The sequence below is a fragment of the Lytechinus pictus genome, chromosome 16, assembly GCF_037042905.1.
Source record: "Lytechinus pictus isolate F3 Inbred chromosome 16, Lp3.0, whole genome shotgun sequence".
Taxonomy (NCBI): Eukaryota; Metazoa; Echinodermata; class Echinoidea; order Temnopleuroida; family Toxopneustidae; genus Lytechinus; species Lytechinus pictus.
In genome coordinates, this window is record NC_087260.1 from 3,452,201 (window position 1) to 3,474,272 (window position 22,072).

Below are 22,072 nucleotides of genomic sequence, written 5' to 3' on the forward strand. Positions count from 1 at the left end.
TGTTGACCCTGTTTGCGGTATATATAGACCCTAATGTATTCTTAAAATTGTCAAACTTGAATTTCCGTATCAAGATGAATTATATACGCGTACACAAAAACACAAAAATCTGGGGGTTTTTTTTTCAATACTTACAGTATATTTTTGCCTTGATTGTGTTGATATGAAAGTTCATTGACATTTTGACCTCTCCAGGCATAACTTTTTAACGAAAGGTCAAATGCATGTGACCCGACTTATCCTTTTTATCCACTAAACATGCTAAATAAGGCATTCTTTGAAATAAATCATTTAATTCGCTATTCATCTTCACATGGACCTACTACTTTGAGTAGTAGGTCCATTATCTTCCTAACACTTTTGGAGTATCTGTGCCTTCAAATTTAAAGTTCGTTGACCTTTAATGCCATAACTTTTTGAACGGAAGGTCACGGGTATATAATTGTGTACACTTTTTTGTTCAGTATAACAAGACAAACAATTTGATGTATCATTTGACACAATCGGGACATTTTCAAAAATTGACCCCTATTTACCACATTTTGACTCCGAACATGGTCAAGATGACAATTAGAAATTTGACACCAAGTTGGAAGTTGTTCTTTGTGATGTCAACAATCACATAGAAGTGAAAAACCAGACTTAGCCAATTTGTCGAAGTAGCCCCAAAAATCATAACATATGCTGCCTGACTTTAACCGATATCTTTTGAATGAAATTGAAACAAACATTGTACATTAAGACTTAAGTGTAGAAAAAGTACTTCATCCTATTTTGAAACATTTACCCCCCCCCCCCATAATAACCCGATCCAGTAACAGTCTCTTATAGATGCATTTGCTTTTATTTGTTGATGCAAAACTAATGTTTGGTAGAATCGAATTGAATGTTGTTGTCAAAATGGATTCCTTAATAAACACTTTATTTTTTATATTTAATTTTCTGATCTTGATAATTTTCGTTTATTAATTACCAATTTATGATTATATAATTGCTGCCGAAATTTGATATGCACAAGATGATGCTCGCTGTACTTAAATGTGATGATACTACTGTGACATCATGAGATCTGACAGCAGTCAATTAAACTATTTTTCAAGAGAAGGTTAATAGTGGGAAAGAATATAAAATAATATGAGAATAATTACTGGTATGCATAGATGTGTGTTTATTGTGTCAGTGTCTGAGAAAGACTGACAGACAGACTGAGGGAAGGAGAGAAAATTTTCCCCATGTCTGACCGGATGCAGAAGCGAAGTTTCACCGAATCCCCCACCCCCCCCCCCTCCCCTGCAGAACTGATTATGAAACGCACTCTCATGAGCAGATTTGAATAACTCTACTTTCCTCATAAACTCTATCAAATAAACCGAGCTTATCTATTTAAAAAATGTGTTTATCAACTGATAAACACAGTTTTTTCTTGAGAAAAACTGTTTATCAACTATTTTTGTTTATTACTGAACTTCCTTTTCCCAAATTATGTGGAGGAGCCATGATATACTGGTTCTGACTCTCACCTTGTAAACAGGGGGTCGTGTGTTCGAATCCCACCATGGTCTGGCGTCATATGGCAAGGCGTTAATCCACAATCTTGACCCAGGTGCTATATGGGTACCCGGTAGGATGTGAAAGTCATTGTAGCTCGTCCAGCACTGTGTACGCCTCACCGGCGACTGACCGGAATACTCCCCTGGCCAGTGAATGGGGGATGTGCACACATTGTGTGCGGAAATGACTGATTGAATCCGGTAACCGGGGTAAAAATATCCCAGGACCAAAATCCAATTGAAACCAGTTGGAATTCCAACTGGTTTCAACTGGTTTCAATTGGTCTTAGCTGGAATGTAACAGTTGGAAACAACTGGAAATCCTAACTGGAACCAGTTGAGTAACTGGAAATGTCTTCCAACTGGAAATGACTTCTAACTGGAACCAGTTACGGTAACTGGAAATCTTAACTAGAACCAGTTGGGTAACTGGAAATTTCTTTCAACTGGAAATGGACTTCTAGCTGGAACCAGTTGGGTAACTGGAAATCCTTACTGAAACCAGTTGGGTAACTGGAAATGACTTCTAACTGAAACCAGTTGGGTAACTGGAAATGACTTCCAACTGGAAATTATTTCTAACTGGAAAGTTGGGTAACTGGAAATTACTTCTAATTGGAACCAGTTGGATAACTTGAAATCCTAACTGGAACCAGTTGGGTAACTGGAAATTACTTCCAATTGGTTTCCAGTTGGAAAATTTTCCAGTTACCCTACTGGATCCAATTGAAACCGGTTAATTTGCATATTATCTGCCAATGTGTACAGACAAATGTTTTATGTGATTCATCGTCATTTATATACAATTTATCAATTCATTTATTTTCTTTCTCAAGTGCCTCAATTGTTTAAGATAAATGTTTAGAAGAGTTAGCAGTGAAAAACATGTTCATATATATTATAGATTACAATTTTTAACAGAAAAAAATATAACAATACACCACTAATTGTTACCAAATTACATCAAATACAAATACATATATGCGAAGCTCCTCCATATAAATATATATGGATGAAAGTCTACATTATATCAATGCCCTTTACATTGGTATTCACAGACATTTAAAAATGCTTCTGTGATGGCATGAGCAATAGTTCAAATGCTAATTAATTTGTAACTAATTACGTTCATTCCAACTGGAAGTTCCAACTGGTTCCAGTTGAAACCAATTGGTTTTAACTGGAACCAATTGAAACCAGTTGCCTCCAATAGGATTTAACTGGAACAAATTGAATCCAGTTGCCTCCATTTGGATTCAACTGGTTTTGATAGGGAAATTGAAACAACTGGAACCGACTGAGGTGCAGTTGCCCAGTTGGTTTTAACTGGAACCAATTGGCAACTGGTTTCAATTGGAACCAGTTGTTCTAATTTCCCTATTGAAACCAGTTGGCCAACTGGTTTCAATTGGTTTTGCTCTAATTGGTTTCAACTGGATTTTGGTCCTGGGATATCTCTAAAGCGCTTAGCCGGATACGTCGGTCCGATATATTAAGTGCTATACAAAAGTAGAATATCATTAATATTATTAAATTTGAAAGTGCCATTTTAACACACGAGTCTAAGATAAATGGTCACATATTATGTATTGATCATATTAATCAATTATTCAATCTTGAAACAAAGCTCCGGTTTACTGTGATGTATACACCATTTCGTAGTTACTTTATGGGCAATTTTGGTCAAATAACCTTTAATTTCTTTCATTATGATAGGCAGATTTCAAAGCAAGATATTATGTAAGCATGCCTTACATAGCAGTATGAAGAATTTGAATTCGAGGTGACTAAAATAGCACATCAATGAACAGTATATGATGGTATTAATCTCCTCATGTGCAATATCAACATAGTGCTTGGACTTCTTACAGGAGTCTATATATCCTCATCTCTACTTTCACCCTTTTTTGTGCTCGCTTCAATTACTACTTAACTTACATTTTAGTGACCATTGTTAAATGTCTTGTATTGTATAATGAGTTTTTATTCCTAAGGTTTCCTCTTATTCTCTTTCCAATTTCCACCTCTTGCTTTCCATTTTTACGCTATTGCTTTTGGTACTTACTTATGATACATTTCTTCGTCATCTGTATGCATCTGTATGGTATATAAATATTTATTTATAATGTTTGCTTTATATTCTGTTATGTTTCTATTTGTACATGTAAACAGTTACACATTTCAGTCTTTGACTGCTTGTGATTGTATTTTGATAGTTTTTATTACAATAAAATCCTATATATATATATTTGTTGCATTTTCACTTTGAATGATTAACATGTTGATATAACAATGTAATTGGCCAACTGTGAAATACCAGTCGCTAGTGGGCGTATTGTTGTTTTTTGTGGATCGAATGAAAAACACATTTCAAAATAATATATGAATAATAAAGACATCAAGACTGAAGCTTATCTCATCAAATATTAATTCACCATGTCACTTTAGTACCTCCTTCTGATCATGCCCAGAATGGAACCCGTGAACTGGCTAATACCTGCCAACATAACCTGACAAAACTGAGAGATAATCATTCATAAAAGAAAACATTCATAAGATAATAAAATACTATGTCCATGGACCCAAAATGACCTTTGACCATGATCATGTGACCTAAGGCGTGTGAAAAACAATCATTCACACTTGATCACCCTTATGTATATGTTTTATTAATTAGATCCATAAACTTTCACAGTTATGATGTCAATTCAACTAATACCCCCAACACGGCCAAAGTTCATTGACCTTAAATAACCTTTGATCTTAGTCATGTGACCTGAGATGCGAACAGAAAATGCAAGAATATATGGTTGCTCTTATATGTCCAAGTTTCATGAACTAGATCCATAAAATCTCAGTTATGATGATAATTCCACAAATACCCCAACATAGCCAAAGTTCGTTGACCCTAATTAAGTGACCTTTGACCTTAGTCATGTGACCTGAAACTCAGACAGGATCTTTTTTATACACCATCATCCTTATGTCTATGCTTTATGAACTAGGCCATATACTTTCTAAGTTATGATAATATAAAAAAAACTTAACTTTAGTTAAGATATCAATATTGATTCCCCCAACATGGTCTAAATGACCTTCGACCTTTGTCATGTGACCTGAAACTTCGGCAGACTGTTAACTGATACTTAATTACCCTTATATCCAAATTCCATGAACTAGGTTCATATCTTTTTAAGTTATGATGATGTTGACGAGTCTCGCTCTGCTCTGCAGGCGATACAAAACGATTGAATAAAAAAGAGAGGTTGAATTTAGATCCCACCCCTTCTTTTTTTTTAATATCCTTATGTCGCTCCCGCATGCTTCCCGATGTCAAGTAATGTCTTGTACCCGAACTTATTCGGGTACCAATTAACTTTAATGACTTTAAATGTCAATAATAATTTGTTATTGATTGATTTCGGTTCCACGATATATGATATCAGGCCTGTCGGAAGGAATTCGAAAGCCTTGATACGGTATAATTTAAAATTCATAAAGATGATACTTACTTATTCGAAAGCCTTGATACGGTAATATTTAAAAGTCATAAAGATGATACTTACTTATTCGAAAGCCTTGATACGGTATAATTTAAAATTCATAAAGATGATACTTACTTATTCAAAAGCCTTGATACGGTATAATTTAAAATTCATGAAGATGATACTTACTTATTCGAAAGCCTTGATACGGTATAATTTAAAATTCATGAAGATGATACTTACATCCACTGCTTATGAGTTTAACCCTAATTTTTGTTTTCATTAAATTCAGTGGCGTTCCGTGGGTCACGGCATTGGGGGAACGCTAGCAAAACTTTTTGATATTCAGACCAGAAAAATTGACATTTTTAGGACTGTTTTTCGGAATTCATGAAGAGCAAACATAATATTTATACCAATCCACTAATGCGAACGTAAGCACGGACTGGAAATGTTCTACATTCATACCTTAAAACTTTTAAAAGGGGGCAATCACTTTAAGTAGTCATGAAAAGAAGCATATGTCACTACATAAAACAATAATAACTCGAAGAGCGAGGAAAAATATTTGGTGTATATTGACTTTTAGTACAATAGGCTTATATATCTCATTAAAAAGTGCGAGCACCAGGAATGATGAGCACATAGGCATAAGTAAATTATGTTTCATAAATTTATGAAAACAAATATTTCTTATGTAATATCATATACAATAATTTTTTCTTCCCCCACTACGTTTCTCTTTCTTTCTCCCTCTTTTTCTTTTTTTCTCCCGTTTTTTTTTTGCCATCCGATTGTACGCCCTTGATTATATTGATTTCTAAGGTACTGATTAGTCAACCTGACAAAATCGTCGGGTCTACTCTCCTGCTCCTGCTATTACTTCATTCGCCGACTCAAGCCAGCCTTCTCTCACCTACTCAAGCCTTCTACTCAAGCCTGCCTACTACTCATCTTTCCCCTCCTTCTGGTTTATAGTCCTTTTAAGGACTAGACTCATTTCGAAAAGAATACTCTACTTTTTCAACCTCCACTTTCTCGCCTGTCTATTCTCCACCTAGTCAAGCCTGCCTACTACTCAGCTTTCCCCTCCTTCTGGTTTATAGTCCTTTTAAGGACTAGACTCATTTCGAAAAGAATACTCTATATACTATCAACCTCCACTTTCTCGCCTGTCTATATTCTCCACCTCAATTTCTATCCAATTTTCTTATCTCAGTCCATCCAGGACTTTACACATGGTGTACTGTAAATCATTTCCGCGATTAATCAATACCTTAGAAATAATTAAACATATCTCCGGAACATAATTATGTAGCCAAACAAAATAATGCAAGCTCAAAACCCGAGCTCAATCAGAGAAACGTTTAATTATTACAATATGTCCCGATTTGTTATATCCAAAACTTCAGCCCGCGCTACGTGCTCGCACTGTGTATAAAATTTAGGGATATTTCAATTCAAATTTAAATTCTCTTTAATTCATCCATTAAAAAGGAACAAGAATGCATACGAACAATAAAAATATAACAAATCAATACCTTCGGATGCTGTTTGAAAGTTTGAATGGTTGTATGGACGTACAATCGCGGAAGAGGTTTACGGTACACCACGTGTAAAGTTCTGGAGGGACTGAGATAAGAAAAGTGGATAGAAATGGAGGTGAAATGGAAAGCCGAGAAAGTGGAGGTTGAAAGTAGAGTATTCTTTTTGAAATGAGTCTTTAAAAGGACTGTAAACCAGAAGGGGTGGAAAACTGTAGACAGGCTGCACATTGATATCTGATTGATACACGTCTGACAAAAAACTCAAATACACACACATTTTGTAATTGCTAACATGAAATATCCTATCTCCGGGAAAACAAAAAATGTATAAGCGCGAACCCATTACATGATATTTGTCTTATTTTCTAAGACTAAGCTATACATTATCATATCACAATCAATCAGTGTTATCCACTCTACAGCTTGTCCCGTTTCAATATTTACGGTTTGAAGACATATAGGTCCCGTACCACAAAGATTAATCGTACGCTTCATTTTCTCGATTGATCATTGTAGTCAATGGAATCAATCGTAGAAGATTGCCGTACGATCATTGCTAAGTTTTGTGTTACGGGACCCAGAATTGGTATAAAGCTATGAAGAAAGATTTATCAATAACCAGCTAATAATAGAAATGAATAGCATAGGTCCCAAAGCGAAACGTTGTGAAACCCATACACTTAGGAATAAAGGTGCACTATAAGCTAAGGAAGAGGCCATATGCGAAAAATGTACAATCTTCCAAAAAAAATGAAAAATGTGTAATTTATATTGGTTTAGGGTAAATGTCAAAACGAAACATGAAATGTTATTTTGCACAATAAATCGGATGCTGCCTTATAAAAATTACTTTTTAACTATTCGTTTGTCATTATTCAACTATTCTTAATGAATGTAACATTGGACCGGTTATCTAAATCATTTTGTAATAGTACCTTTATCAGCAAACTCTTTATACTGTCTTTTTATGACAATTTTGAAGGAACAAAAACCTGATGAAGAACTATATACATGATATAGGTCTTGTATATCGCACCCATTTTCATATTTTAGAATACAATGGATGCGAAATATATAACATGATTGTCCATAGTACATGTTGTGCCCACAAGCATAATTCAATATTTTTTCAACTCGATCCGATCAAATACCAATATCAGGACAGTAGAAAGCCTTTAAGCTGTAATTTAGTAATATGAACAAAGTAATGACAAACGAAATTATTGATAACGAAAAAATAAAAATAAAATAATTAACTGTTTGGTTCCGATCACATTTAAATAGGCCTGCATGCATATTAAAGCCCTATATTCCACCCGCTGGTGCAACTGAAATTAAACCGAATATAGCCTACTTGTTAGTCATTTCTACATAGGTAAAAGAAATTGACGTCGAATTCTTACTTTGGTTGAACGTGCTTCCAGGTGACTGTGCCTCGATATTCGTGACCAAAAAGCTTAAAACAATCACAGCAATCCGTAAGTCAATCATCGTGATCAAGATAGACGTGTCGAAATCACAAGCATCGATCAACAATGTAGTTACAACTTCAGCGACTTGACACTCTTATATCCTTTAAGAGGGCGCACATACACTGCCGACGTGTTGAATGCTTATTAAGATGAAGTAGAAAGTAGCTCTGCCGACCCGCTGCGCCTATAGTCTATACCAGCAAAAATTATTTCGTAACAATGTGCAAGAGATTATAATTGGGAGTACAACATGCACCAGTGTGAATTTCATACCGAGATCACGGCAACACATGAATGATTCAGTACAACAGAGAAAATCCATTTACAAACCATCAACAATTCGTGTACTTAATTGGGACAATAAAAGGCAACTGATGGTACAGTATGAACATCAGTGGATTCTATATGCAGATGAGGACTGCAATCAGAGCCACTTGCCCGTCAAGTGCATAGTGTTCTGTAACTCGATCTGGGATGGGTTGACTTGCGTCGGTTATTTCCATTATGACTATTTTTTTTAGGTCATGATCCGAGAATGAAAGCAGAAAATCAATCACAAACAAACTGGCGCATTCACACTGGAAGTCAACGGTGAAAAGGCCGTTTAGAATTTGTTATACAACCTGTTTACTATTATGAACCTTACAGTAGTTGTTTTGATGGTGTATAAATGTATGACATGTTCCCATTTTAAAAGTACTTTGATGTAAGGAATTACGAATACTCTAAAATTTTGTACAACGCTGCTTACTATATGAACTATATACAGTCGTTGTTTGATAGTTTTTAAACAACCAAGCATTGAGAACTAAATATTAAAATTTAAACATTGTTGTTTAAGATTTTAAACACCTGTTTAAATTTAAACAACTACTGTGAGGTTCAAATAAAGTAAACAGCGTTTATAACAATTTTAAACAACGTTTTTGGCCAAACACGTGCTTTCATATAGGAGAATCCACACCAAAGTTATAACAGTAAAGTAGTTACGTGAAATGTTCAATAAACGCGGACGGTTTCTAGACATATATATTTTTCACAAAGGGTTTATACACAGAATGATATACAATCCTTTTCTCTCTCTTTTATTAGAATCATAAGTCTATTTTTTGTTAAGGCATACTGCCTTGTGGAAAACCGATCATTTCTTATTTAAGTAACGATCGACAATATCGCCATTTCTCTAAGCTGCCAATTTCGAATTAAATATACCTCGTGATCCCATTTTTAAAGAGCCATACTTTTTTTTTTAGAGTGAGATTTTTTTAAATCAAACTTTAACCGTCTTTTTAACGTTTTCATGTTTAATTTCAATTGATTTATTGGGTTCTTTTTTTTCACTTTTCAACATCGAAATATTTCATCTCTTAAATTGATACAATATTTATTCCCCTTTAAGTGAGTTCACGAAACCTCAAAACGTTAGACTTTGATCCTGTCTTCGGAAATAAAAACATGAGCTGAAATTGCTCGTTGTTCGAAGGATGCCCAATATGTTGCTATTGTGATTGGGGCTCTATATTCGGAATGTTTTAAACACGTTAACGATCCTGGTTAATGGTATGTATAAGGATGATTGTTCAAAGTTTGGCTCATTACGTCACTAGACAAAAATGCTTATGAAAATTAGGGTCGGTCGGTATATTTTTTGTGATTTATTTCATTATTAATAACCTAACAATTGCCCCCAAACAGTAATACAGATTTTGGTCAACTTGTCTTGCGATAATGATTATCATCACACGTTTGCTTAGATTGTGGGCGCATTATAGATTTTGTTAATAACTGCATACAGTGATCAAGCACATAATATCCAATTAGCTTTTAATGGATTTTAGCGCCTAACTACGGCTTACCATTATATGGTCATCATACTGTACCGCTAACAGTCTCATTAAAAATGTTTCCCGTGATGCAGTTATAATCAAATCCATCATGCATTTTAGAGACTCAGTTGCTTTGTGGACAGCGATCTGGGATTGATAATTGAGAAATTATGATGGGTATATAGGGGAAGGCATGGTAAGTCGAGTCATTTTTGCTTTTTCCATGTTAGAACTTAAATGATTAATAATCTTGTAGAAATAAATACCTTGACTTAAAATTGGATTCTTGGGAAACATTTTCTTTTTACCTAAATATAACATTCTACCCCCACACTGAGAGTCACTGTCACCTTTGGAAAAAAAAGATGTCAAATGGCTCAACTTGCCCCAACCATGGGGTAAGTTGAGCCACAAAATCTATGTACAAAATGTATGGGACAAGAACCAGCATGACACTTTTTTTAATTTAATGTATTATCACTTGCCAATTCTCTATACATCCTCTAATAGTAAAAAAAAACTGTTTTGTGAATTTGGTTCTTTCTGCCTGCGTATCAATGACTTTTCAAGGTTTTTTTTTAAGTTTTTTTTTTTAATATAAATTAACATTACCATATGAATTACCATGGCTAAATTTGCCCATGTTGGCTGGCTCAACCTATACCCTAGTCCGAACTTAATGTGATATTTTCACATCATTAATTGTCTGACTCATTCATTATCGGCCTGGGGGCACGACTTACCCCTCTGCTCAACATACCCCGCTTCCCCTATGTATATAAAACTAATTTCATCGTATACCCATGCACGACAATTAACCTATAAGTTTTATCAATCAATAAAGTCGCGTCTAGTCTTATGTTTAATTTTTCATTTCTACATGTAATATTTTTCTGAGAGGAACTGAACATTTACTTAATTATCAGTCATGCCAATCCACGATGTTACTATAGAGAGGCGGAAAAGACTTGTGAGTAGTACTGATCAGAAACTGCTCGATGTAAAGCTTACACTTTCAGTTAGTATGCTCTTTTCTATGTAAATCTAACATTATACATAAACTTCGACTACTCCCCCCCCCCCCCAACTTGCGTATAGAGACGTGGGCTTAATGGGGCCACGGACCCTCCATACGTTTTTCAACCAAGAAAGAAGGGAAAAAAGAAAGGAAGGAAAAGAAAAGGGTTGGAATATGACATAAATATCTAATTACTGTATTTGTCAAAATAAGATTAGATTTTGTGATAAAAAAAACAAAACAATTTTTTTTTCGGCTCGCGTCGCTCACTTGCACCTTTTACATGTTTGCCCCCTAAATATTTTGGAGTTGCATAGACACGTGAAGCAATAATATTGATCCCCACCCCTTAAACTAAAAAAACAACCTCACAGAGAACATTAAGTGTCAGTCACCCCCATTGGCGGCGGAAGCGAAACAATTTACGGGGGACCACCAAAACATTTTGACAAGCAAAAAAAAAGTTATATATCAACGAAAAATTTAGGGGGATCATCCCCCCACCTCAAATTTAGGGGGGACACGTCCCCCCCCCCCCCCCCCGCTTCCGCCGCCTATGGTCACCCCACCCCAGCCATGAACACGTTGATGTACACCAATGTTCCTTTCATTAATTTACCTCTGAAGGTTGCGCTAGATTTGCGCTAAATATTGTTTTAACTGGTCCAAAATAATGTAATTCTTCTTCAAACTATATTAAACAATGTATTTCAGAGAAAGACTTGAAAAAAAATGTATCTTGTGAGTATTTTGTTATAGACTTGGAAAACATTATGGAATTATTGGGTAAATATAAAAGTCAAATTCCCCCAAAAATCAAAAGCAATCAATAAGTATTTTCTGAACCTACTAAAATATCTGTCATTATTCATTGAGTATAAAGATTGGAAAAACTGCAAAGTGACACTTCTTCTTTAAATGTTTCCGTTGGGGTACCACAAGGCCTGTTATTTGTCCTGGAAATAATCTTTGTAAATCATCAAATTTGTTAACCTTTTATCAATTTGCTGATGACACAAGTACATTTTGGCTTTCAAAAATGTTGATATTACTGTCCATAATATGAACAAGAACAGTGAACTCAAGTGTTTCTGACAGGTTTAAAAGCAAATAAGTTGTCGCTGAATAACGATATTAAAGACTTAAAGGACAATTACACCTCAACAAAAATTTATTTGAACAAAAAGAGAAAAATCCAACAAGCATAACACTGAAAATTTAATAAAAATCGGATGAAAAATAAGAAAGTCATAACATTTTAAAGTTTCGCTTAATTTCACAAAACAGTTATAAATTATGCACATCCTGGTCAGTGTGCAAATAAGAAGACTGATTATGTCATCCACTCACTATTAATTTTGTATTTTATTATATGAAATATGAAAAATTCTAATTTTCTCCTCATTGTCAAGTGAAACAACAAATAATTCCTCTATGAACATGTGGAATTATCATTGTTTAATAATGGTTCGGTCAAGTTGGCCCTTGTTGTCATATCTGTAAAAAATGAAATATTGTATACCTGGTAATTCAAACAATAAAAAAACAATAAAAAATAGTAAGTGAGGGACATCATCGATTCTCTCATTTCAATGTGACTAAATTGTGCATATAACTATTTTGTGAAAAATAAGCGAAACTTTAAAATGTCATAACTTTCTTATTTTACATTCGATTTTGATGAAATTTTCAGTATTATGCTTGTTTGATTTTTCTTCTTTGATTCAAATCAACATTTTAATGAGGTGGACTTGACCTTTAATAGATATATCGTTTAAATATAAGCAAGAAATCGCTATCGTGCATCAAATGATATTCTTTGTGCAGTTGATGACAAGAAGGCTGTTTTCCTCATTCGGCTTGATCTTTCGTCAGCATTTGATACTGTTGACAATGACTTGCTATTGGATCGTTTGAAATGTTGTGGCATAGGAGTAGTTGTACTTGATTGGTTTTCATCTTATATCTTCATGAAAGATCACATGTTGTCAAGATCGGTGAAAATACATCATCTCCTGTTAAACTTCCTTTTGCAGTGCCCCAAGGTTTATTCCTCGGGCCGTTGTTTTTTTTTCTATTTTAGTCCTCTGGCAAAAATTGCACATTAACATGGCGTAAACATTCATAATGTATGCGGACGATACACAATTATTATGTTTCGTTTCATCCAACTGACCCTGCTAGTGAGTTGTCTGCCAGGCTTCATTTACAAAATACGATAGATGATGAGCCCCCCCCCCCCCCCGCCATATATGAACTCCCAAAATACCCCGGCCTAGATAGGGTTAAGAATTATATCATCACTGGAGACCTTCAAATCTAGACTGAAATCTTATTTTTTAAACAGTATTGGCTAAATTAGCACTTTGACACTCGGCCGAACTCTCTCATTAATTCTTTTCTTGTGCGCCTCGGAGTAGAATACGGCTAGATAGATGCCTATTATATCATCAGATATGTATACAGGAAGTTGTTATTCCTTTTTTCAGACCTCTGTAAATATAATAATCAAGTTTTTAACTATAATACACTATTTTTCAGTAAATATAATTTGTGGTGTCTCAAGACTAGTCATTAAGCTAAGTCATGTAGGTCCCAAATATGTAATTTTATTCGTTAAGTATTAACTAATCGTCAATATAAGTCTTCTTATAAAAAAACAGTGTAAAGGGTTTTTTGCAATTAAAAGTAATTATTAATTTTAACAGTTAATGGTAAATGCATTATACTTGCATGTGCCATACACAAACCCCCCCCCCCCCCCTCCCCCTAGTGTTATGTTATGTTTAGTATGTCTTGGCGATCTAGCCTCACAGATATAACCTCCGTGGAAAGCCATGATTAATTTTGTATCAACTTATATTTCGAAGTTACTTTGTACGATGTTTCATCCTATATATTTGCAAATTAAATATTGAATTGAAATTGAATAGAACATTAGATTATTGCATTTGTGCATTTCTCAATGCAATGCAATTTAGCTCAATTATGTAAATGCATTTTGATGAATTATTCTTATTTGTTTAGATTTATTTCATGTATTATTTATCTTTTTTCTTTATTCATTTAATTAATCATTATTTTTATTTTACTTTATTTTTTTCTTCAGTTTTTGTCAGAATCTATATAATATATATTTTAGAAAAGGGGCCTTCACCCTACAAGCTCTGCTCTTAGTTGGTACTTTTCATTCGATATCATGTTGTTATTGATTTAACTGTTATAGTAAGCCCTTTGATTATGTCAATTGAACTCTCATCGGGTGTAACCTGCTTATTTTATATATTTGTTTATAATAGAAGTGAATTGATAACTAGTAAAGTTATATCAAATTTATTATATTTGTCACCATAGATAGATTCGAATAAGGTGAATAGTTTTTTTACAAATGAAAAACAAAAAGTTATGCATAGCTGCTAAATTACTTATGTTGAAATATATTTCATGTCCCATGTATAGGAAATATATATGTATAATTGAGACCACATTGTACGTACGTAATGTTAATGGCAAAGTTAGCATATTTTTTTCGAAAGATGTTTTCCTTCGTCCTGCACCCCTCTGCACTCCCCATTCCCTTTTTCCCTTGTCACTTTCCTGCTTGGTCCTTTCTCTTATATTATGGTATTTAAATGACCTCACATTTGGATGAAATTGACACTATTCATAGTCGAAATGATGCAAAAATTGCAAATATTATACTTCACAGGAATTTATATCAGCCTTTGAATTAAAAGACAATAACGATGACAATGTTGATGTTAATAATAACTTCAGTTTACTACATTTCAATTCCAGAAGTATCTGCAAAAACTTTGACTCTGTCGAAACTTTTTTAACTTCTCTAAACAATTATTCTTTTTCAGTCATTGGTATTTCGGAAACCTGGCTGAAGTCAAATTCTCCAAATATCTATAATTTACCAAATTATCACATGATACACATTGATAGGAGGAAAAGAAGAGGAGGAGGGGTGGCAATGTATATTAATTCAAATATCAAATATAAACTTAGAACAGATATTCATTTTGAAGATATAGAAAGTTTATTCATTGAAATAGATATTAAAGTTGGAAAAAATGTAGTCATAGGAACATTATACAGACCCCCAGGTAGCAATATTAACAACTTTCTTGAAAACTTAGATAGTGAATTGGATAAAATTTCACGAGAAAATAAACATATTTACATAATTGGCGATTTCAATATTGACTTGTCAAATCATATACAAAGTACGTCACATTTAATCGGAAATCATGATGCCAGTGATAATAACATAAATACATTTTTTAATACACTATTTTCATATGATTTTTATCCATGTATAAATATACCTACTAGGATAACTCCAATGTCAGCGACAATAATTGATAACATATTTTCCAATTCTTTTAATGATAATAATCATAGTGGTGTTTTTATGATATGACGGATCACTTACCAATATTTTTTGTTTCTCCACTTCTGAAGCTTAATGATAATAAAAAGCCGAATAGAAGAAAATATAGAAAAGAAAATTTGAATACTATTTCGGCCTTAATTGAAGACTTAGAAAGAGAAGAATGGCATGAAATTATGGTTCAGCATGATGTTAATAGAGCTTACAAATACTTTATTGACAAACTAACTCATTATTATAATAAAAATATACCACTTGTTCAAAGAAAGCAACGTAAAAATGATAAAAGAAACCCATGGATCACTCGAGGAATTATACGTTCAATTAAAAAACGCAATAAACTTTATAAATCGTATATTTCTAAACCGTCTGAACAAAGTTTTAAGAAGTATAAGAAATATCGCAATACTCTTAACAGTGTAATCCGCTCATACAAAAAAGATTATTATTGTAAGGAATTAAAAGATGCAGAAGGAAATTTAAATGCCACTAGTCCAGGATAGGCCCCATAGACAAGGGGTCGAACCTTGTTTTTTCAGATATACAATGTTTTTTTATGGTTTCTTGTCAATTCGAGGGTGCTGATTCCGAATCTGAATGATGCCACTTTTGTAACCTTGAGCATTTTCCGCAAATTGGCAAAATCCAATATGGCCGCCAAAATATGCAAATTACCCGTGAAAATCATAAAATTGCCAACACATTAGCTGTAAAATGCATGTAGTTGTTGTGCAGAAGTGAAATACCAATTGGAAAAGCGATATTTGACAAAATATTTATTTTATTGATATTCAAAATGGCCGCCATAACCCCTGTATACTTTATTATTACAAGAGCACTATTATTGCATGTGATTGTGACCTGCGAGTGGACTACTGTCTGAAAACATGACTATTAACAAAACTATGTCATTTGTATACTATCTAATGTGATAAATGCTGTATTATGATATTCAAAATGGCTGTCATAGACCCCTTATACTGTGTACAATATATAAAAGGGGACAAATAATTTTCACAACCTTTGAATTTGTTTGACTTTAAAATGCCAATAACTGCGAAATATTGGTGTAACACTGTCTGACAGCAAGGATTTCTAACGAAACATATCATTTCCCTTGCAATTTCGGTAATTATGCTGCATGTTGACATTCAAAATGGCTGCCATAGGCCCTATCTGTATTATGAACAAAGCGAATGAAGAAACTAATTTTCACAAGAGTAAAAACAATAAAATGAATGTAATTGTAATCTATACGAGTGAAATATTGTCTAAACACATGATTTCTGGCGAAACATATCATTTCATTTTTCATGCATGACATAAATGCTGTATTGTAAAATTCAAAATGGCCCCTATGGGCCCTTACAGTATTATCTACAATGTAAATGGGGACAAATACTTTTGAAAGAATTAGGATTTGCCTGACTATGAAATCCATATAATTATGTTGTATAAGGAAAATATTGTTTGAAAACGTGATTTTTTTAATGAAATATAACATTTCCTCTCCCATAGGTGATAAAAACTGTATTTTGAATTTCAAAACGGCCGCACAAGCCCCTACAAATTCTTTAACATGCGTATAGGGAAACTAATCATCACCAGAATGAGAACCAAAAACGCACGTAACTATGTGATGTATAGGTAAAATTTGGTCTTGAACATGATTTCTGACTAAATACATCACATAATGGTTGAGAAGGTAATAAAGGCCTTACTTTGAAATTCAAAATTGCTGCCATAGCCCAAAGTAGTATGTACATTGTAACTGGAAACAGATAATTTTGACAAAATTTTTACTATGAAAATGGCTTAATTTTGATGTAAGTGTTAAGTATTGTCTAAACCCAATGATTTCTAACGAAATATATCATAGCTTGTGTCATAAAGGTGATGAATGCAGCCTTTTAAAATTGAAAAATGGCGGCCATAGTCCCTTATCTTAATATGTAAAATTTGAATGGGGAAAGATAATTTCCACAAAGAAACATATTGCAGCCATTTTGAAATTTAAATATAGCATTTATCACCTAAATAACATAAGAAATGATCTATTTGGTTACAAAATCATATTTTCAGACGATATTTCACTCATACATGCAACACCATTTAGTCAAGCAAAGCCAAATTCTGTTAAAATTATTTGTTCCCATTCACAAAGTACATAATAGGCCTACCGTTAGGGCCTGTAGCGGCCATTTTGACTTTCAAAATACATTATTTATCACCTACCTGGCAGAATGAATGATATATCTTGTTAGGAATTATGTTTTCAGACAATATTTTACTCTTAAATCACAATTATATGCATGTTATGGTGCTGACTCATGTGAAAATTGGTTTCCCAGATCGATTGTACATAATACAGTCAATGTCTTTTGGCGGCCATTTTGAAAGTCAAAATACAATATTTAACACAAATATGAAACCCGAATAATATATTTCGTTGCAAATTATATTTGAAGACAGTATTCCACTAATTCACCACAAAAAATACGTTTTAGTGCTCACCTTGTGATTGTTTTTGTCCTCTCTCACATCGTAGATCATAATTTTAGGGCCTTTGGCGGTCATATTAAATATCAAAATACAGGGTTTATCACATACATGGCATGTTAAATAATAAATTTCGTTAACTATAATGTTTTTAGTCAGTATTCCACTCGTTTATCTCAACAAAATGCATTTTAGTGCTCACTCTTGTGATTTTTTTGTGTCACCATTCACATTGTACATAATAGTGTTAGGGCTTTTGAAGGCCATTTTGAATATCAAAATACAGGATTTATCACATAACTGACATAACAAATGATATATATCGTTAGCAATCATGTTTACAGACATTGCTTCACTCATAGATCATAATTACTTGCATTTCAGTGCTCAATTTTGTAAAAATTAATTTCCCCCATTCATATTGTACAGGGGTCTATGATGGCGGCCATTTTGATATCAAGAAAATAAATATGTTGACAAAAATCATTTTTTCAGATATTATTTCACTCCGGCAGCACAATTGCATGTACTTTAAAGCCAATGTGTGGACAATTTTATGATTTTCATGGGTAATTTGAATATTTTGGCGGCCATATTGGATTTTGCCAATTTGCAGAAAATGCTCAAGGTTACACGAGTGGCATCATTCAGATTCGGAATCAGCACCCTCGAATTGACAAGAAACCATAAAAAAATATTGTATATATAAAAAAACAAGGTAATGCCTCTTCTATCCTGGACTACACGTAGAAAGTTATAAACAAATTGATTAACAAAAGCAAACCACATAGCAACGGCGACAGTCTTAAGATAGACAATGAAGAAATATCTCAACCGGCTGAAATCGCACAATCATTCAACCGTTTCTTTACAAACATCGGTCCCAATTTAGCTTCCAAGATAGTTAGTGACAATACGAATTTTAAAGAATATCTTTCCCAGCCAAATCAAAATACAATGTTTTTTACTCCCACAGACCAGGGGCGGATCCAGGAGGGGGCCGAGCCGGCCCCGGCCCCCCCTATTTTTTGACAACCTGCAGAAAAAGTGTACTATAGGAAAAACACTAAAGAAAAGTAGGAAAGAGGTATCATACCCAGGATGTGTAATTCACAACCTCGTAACGGCCGGCCCGACCCCGAAAGGAAACAAGAAAAGGGTGAGGAGAAGAATTGGAAAAAGAACTTTATATAAAAAATTTCGCTCGCGCTTCGCGCTCGCATTGCCTTTGCCAATGAATCCCATTCAAGAGGATTAAATGACACTTATATATTCAGATCTGAAATCAATTTGCACACAATATTTTAGCTCGCACATCAAGCTTTAATTATTTTGTTTGTTTTACACAAATTGTTTATATCAATATTTTCAGCTCGCGCTGCGCGCTCGCATTGTTTGATTTGTGAGTTACCTATCCTCTTTGGAAATTCTTACCAAAATTTGTCAAAATGCTCCTTTATCATGTCAGTATATACAAAAATTGAGCTTGTGCTTCGCGCTCGCATTTAATTGTTTGAGACACACAGCTTTTTCTGTATTTAAATAAAAACGCGCTTAGACTGTCCAGTTTTCAGGTCGGAATATAAAAAAATTTGAGCTCGCGCTTCGCACTCTCATTATTTAATTGGTGATACTTGAATCCTCTTCATTAATCACTAAAAACAGTCCTAATTGAGTCCCTTTTCACGTTACTATGATAAAATTTCAGCTCGCGCTTCGCGCTCGCATTGTTTAGTTGGATACTTATCTTTTTCATGATTATAAAATCTCCTCAGAATCTTCAGGTCTAAGGACATAAAATATCAAAGAATTTGAGCTCGCGCTTCGCGCTCGCATTATATATTAAGACCACATGAGATACCTTATCTTGTTTATAACAATAAAAACTAACATATACTTAAAACTTCAGTCTCTAGTAAGGACTACCCCCTGAACCCCCCCCCCAAAAAAAAAAAATCAGATTATAGCGGCCAATCGAGAAAAATGTTGATGAAAATATTTTTCGGCCCCCCCTATTGGCGAAAGCTGGATCCGCCCCTGCAGACCGATATGAAATAATTAAAATTGTACAAGCTTTAACATCAAAGAAGTCAACAGGCTAGTACAAAACTGTTAAAGCAAATTGTAACATGTATTGTTTCTCAATTGGAATATATTTTTTAACTTATCACTCTCAAATGCATGGATGCTTTCCTGAGCTATTGAAAATAGCCAAAGTAATCCCGATTTATAAAAAAAGATGATCCTACTCAAGTTACAAATTATCGGCCTATTTCCCTCTTACCATGCATATCAAAAATATTAGAAAGAATTGTTTACAAAAGATTGGATTCCTTTTTGTCATTTAATAAGATTATTACACCAGCCCAGTTTGGATTCAGAAAAAAATTCTCTACCGATTTCGCAATAACCAAATTGCTGGACAAAGTTGTAAACTCACTCTCAAAAAAAAAATCACACCATTGCTTTATTTATGGACCTAAGTAAAGCTTTCGATCCCATTGACCATGGTATTTTACTTTGTAAGTTGTATAATTACGGGATAAGGGGCATTGTTTGGTCATGGATTAAGAGTTATCTTTCCAATAGGCAACAATACGTTTTTATCAATGATGTTAAATCTCCTGTATCGTTTATCAATTGCGGCGTCCCGCAGGGTTCTATTCTGGGACCTTTGTTATTTTTAATATACATTAATGATATAGTAAATTCATCTTCCATTCTTTCTTTCATCTTAATATTTGCCGATGATACTAATATTTTGTTATCTCACAAGAACTTACCAGAATTAATAGATATAATGAATTTAGAATTAAATAAAGTTTCATCATGGCTTAAATGTAATAAGTTATCTCTTAACATAAGTAAAACTCATATTATGCATTTTCAATCATCTCATAGAAATGAAAATTTTACACAAGATATAAAAATTGATAATGTGCCTTTAGATAAAAAAGAATACGTAAAATTCCTTAGTATCACAATAGACAAGCATTTATCATGGACTCCGCACATAAGCAACGTGTCTTCCTCTGTAGCTAAAGGAATTGGAATACTAGCTATGTAGACTAAAAAAAATCTTACCAGAGAAATCTCTTGTTATAATATATAATACATTGATTTTACCATATATTCACTACTGTAACCTCATTTGGGGGAATAGCTGCAAGACAAGGCTTAATCATATACTTTTATTGCAAAAGAAAGCGGTTAGAATTTGTTCAAAATCTGCATATCTTTCACATACAGACCCTCTTTTTTATCGTCTGAAAATATTTAAGATAAATGATATTAATACTTTACAAATAGCACTGTTTATGTATAGATATAATTACGACATGCTTCCTCCAGTATTCACGGATTTATTTTCATATAATAACAATTTACACTCATATCCAACAAGAACATGCAATAATATTCACTTAAAGGGGAATCCAACCCAAATAAAAACTTGTTTTTATAAGGAAAAGAAAAATCAGACAAGTTGATCGGTGAAAGTTTTAACAATATTGGACAAACAACAAGAAAGTTATGAATTTTTGAATGTTGTAAATATTGGTAATCACTATACCCATAGAGACTTCAAATTGGCTGCATATGGGATGTCATAGTGATGTAAGGCAAGGACTACTCTTCTATGTACTCCAATACATATTATGGCTAAAATTTCATTTTCCCAAAAGTTTTATTTCAAATTATATTTGTCTTTCATGAGGACATAAAACAATATACTACCTGGGTTATATTTAGATTACTGCCCCAGGTGAATGGGTACTTAGGAGAAAACCACAAATCCCTGATAATAAAGTACATGGTCTATGGGAAAGTTGTCCTTGCCCCTTGTCATAATTTACTTACCCAGTTGCCAATTTGAAATCTCCATAGTATTAGTGATCTAAATTCTAAAGCAGCTATAACTTTCTTATTACTTGTACGATTTCTTTCAAACTTTCAACATTCTGTTTTATTTATTTTTCTCCTTCCCAACACAACATTTTATGGCCAAGGCTGGATTCCCCTTTAAACAATCCCAGGACACTATTTGCACATAAAACACTAAGACATCATGGACCTAATATTTGGAATGCATTGCCAGATTCAGCCAAGCTGACAAGATCATTTTATTCCTTTAAACTAACTATAAAAGAAATGCAATTAAACCAATACCTAACAAATTAAAAAAAGAAAATCATTACCATTGTTATCATTATTTTAATTAGACATTGACTTTTATCTAGAACATGTATAAATTAAAATCAAACAACAAAACGTGTTA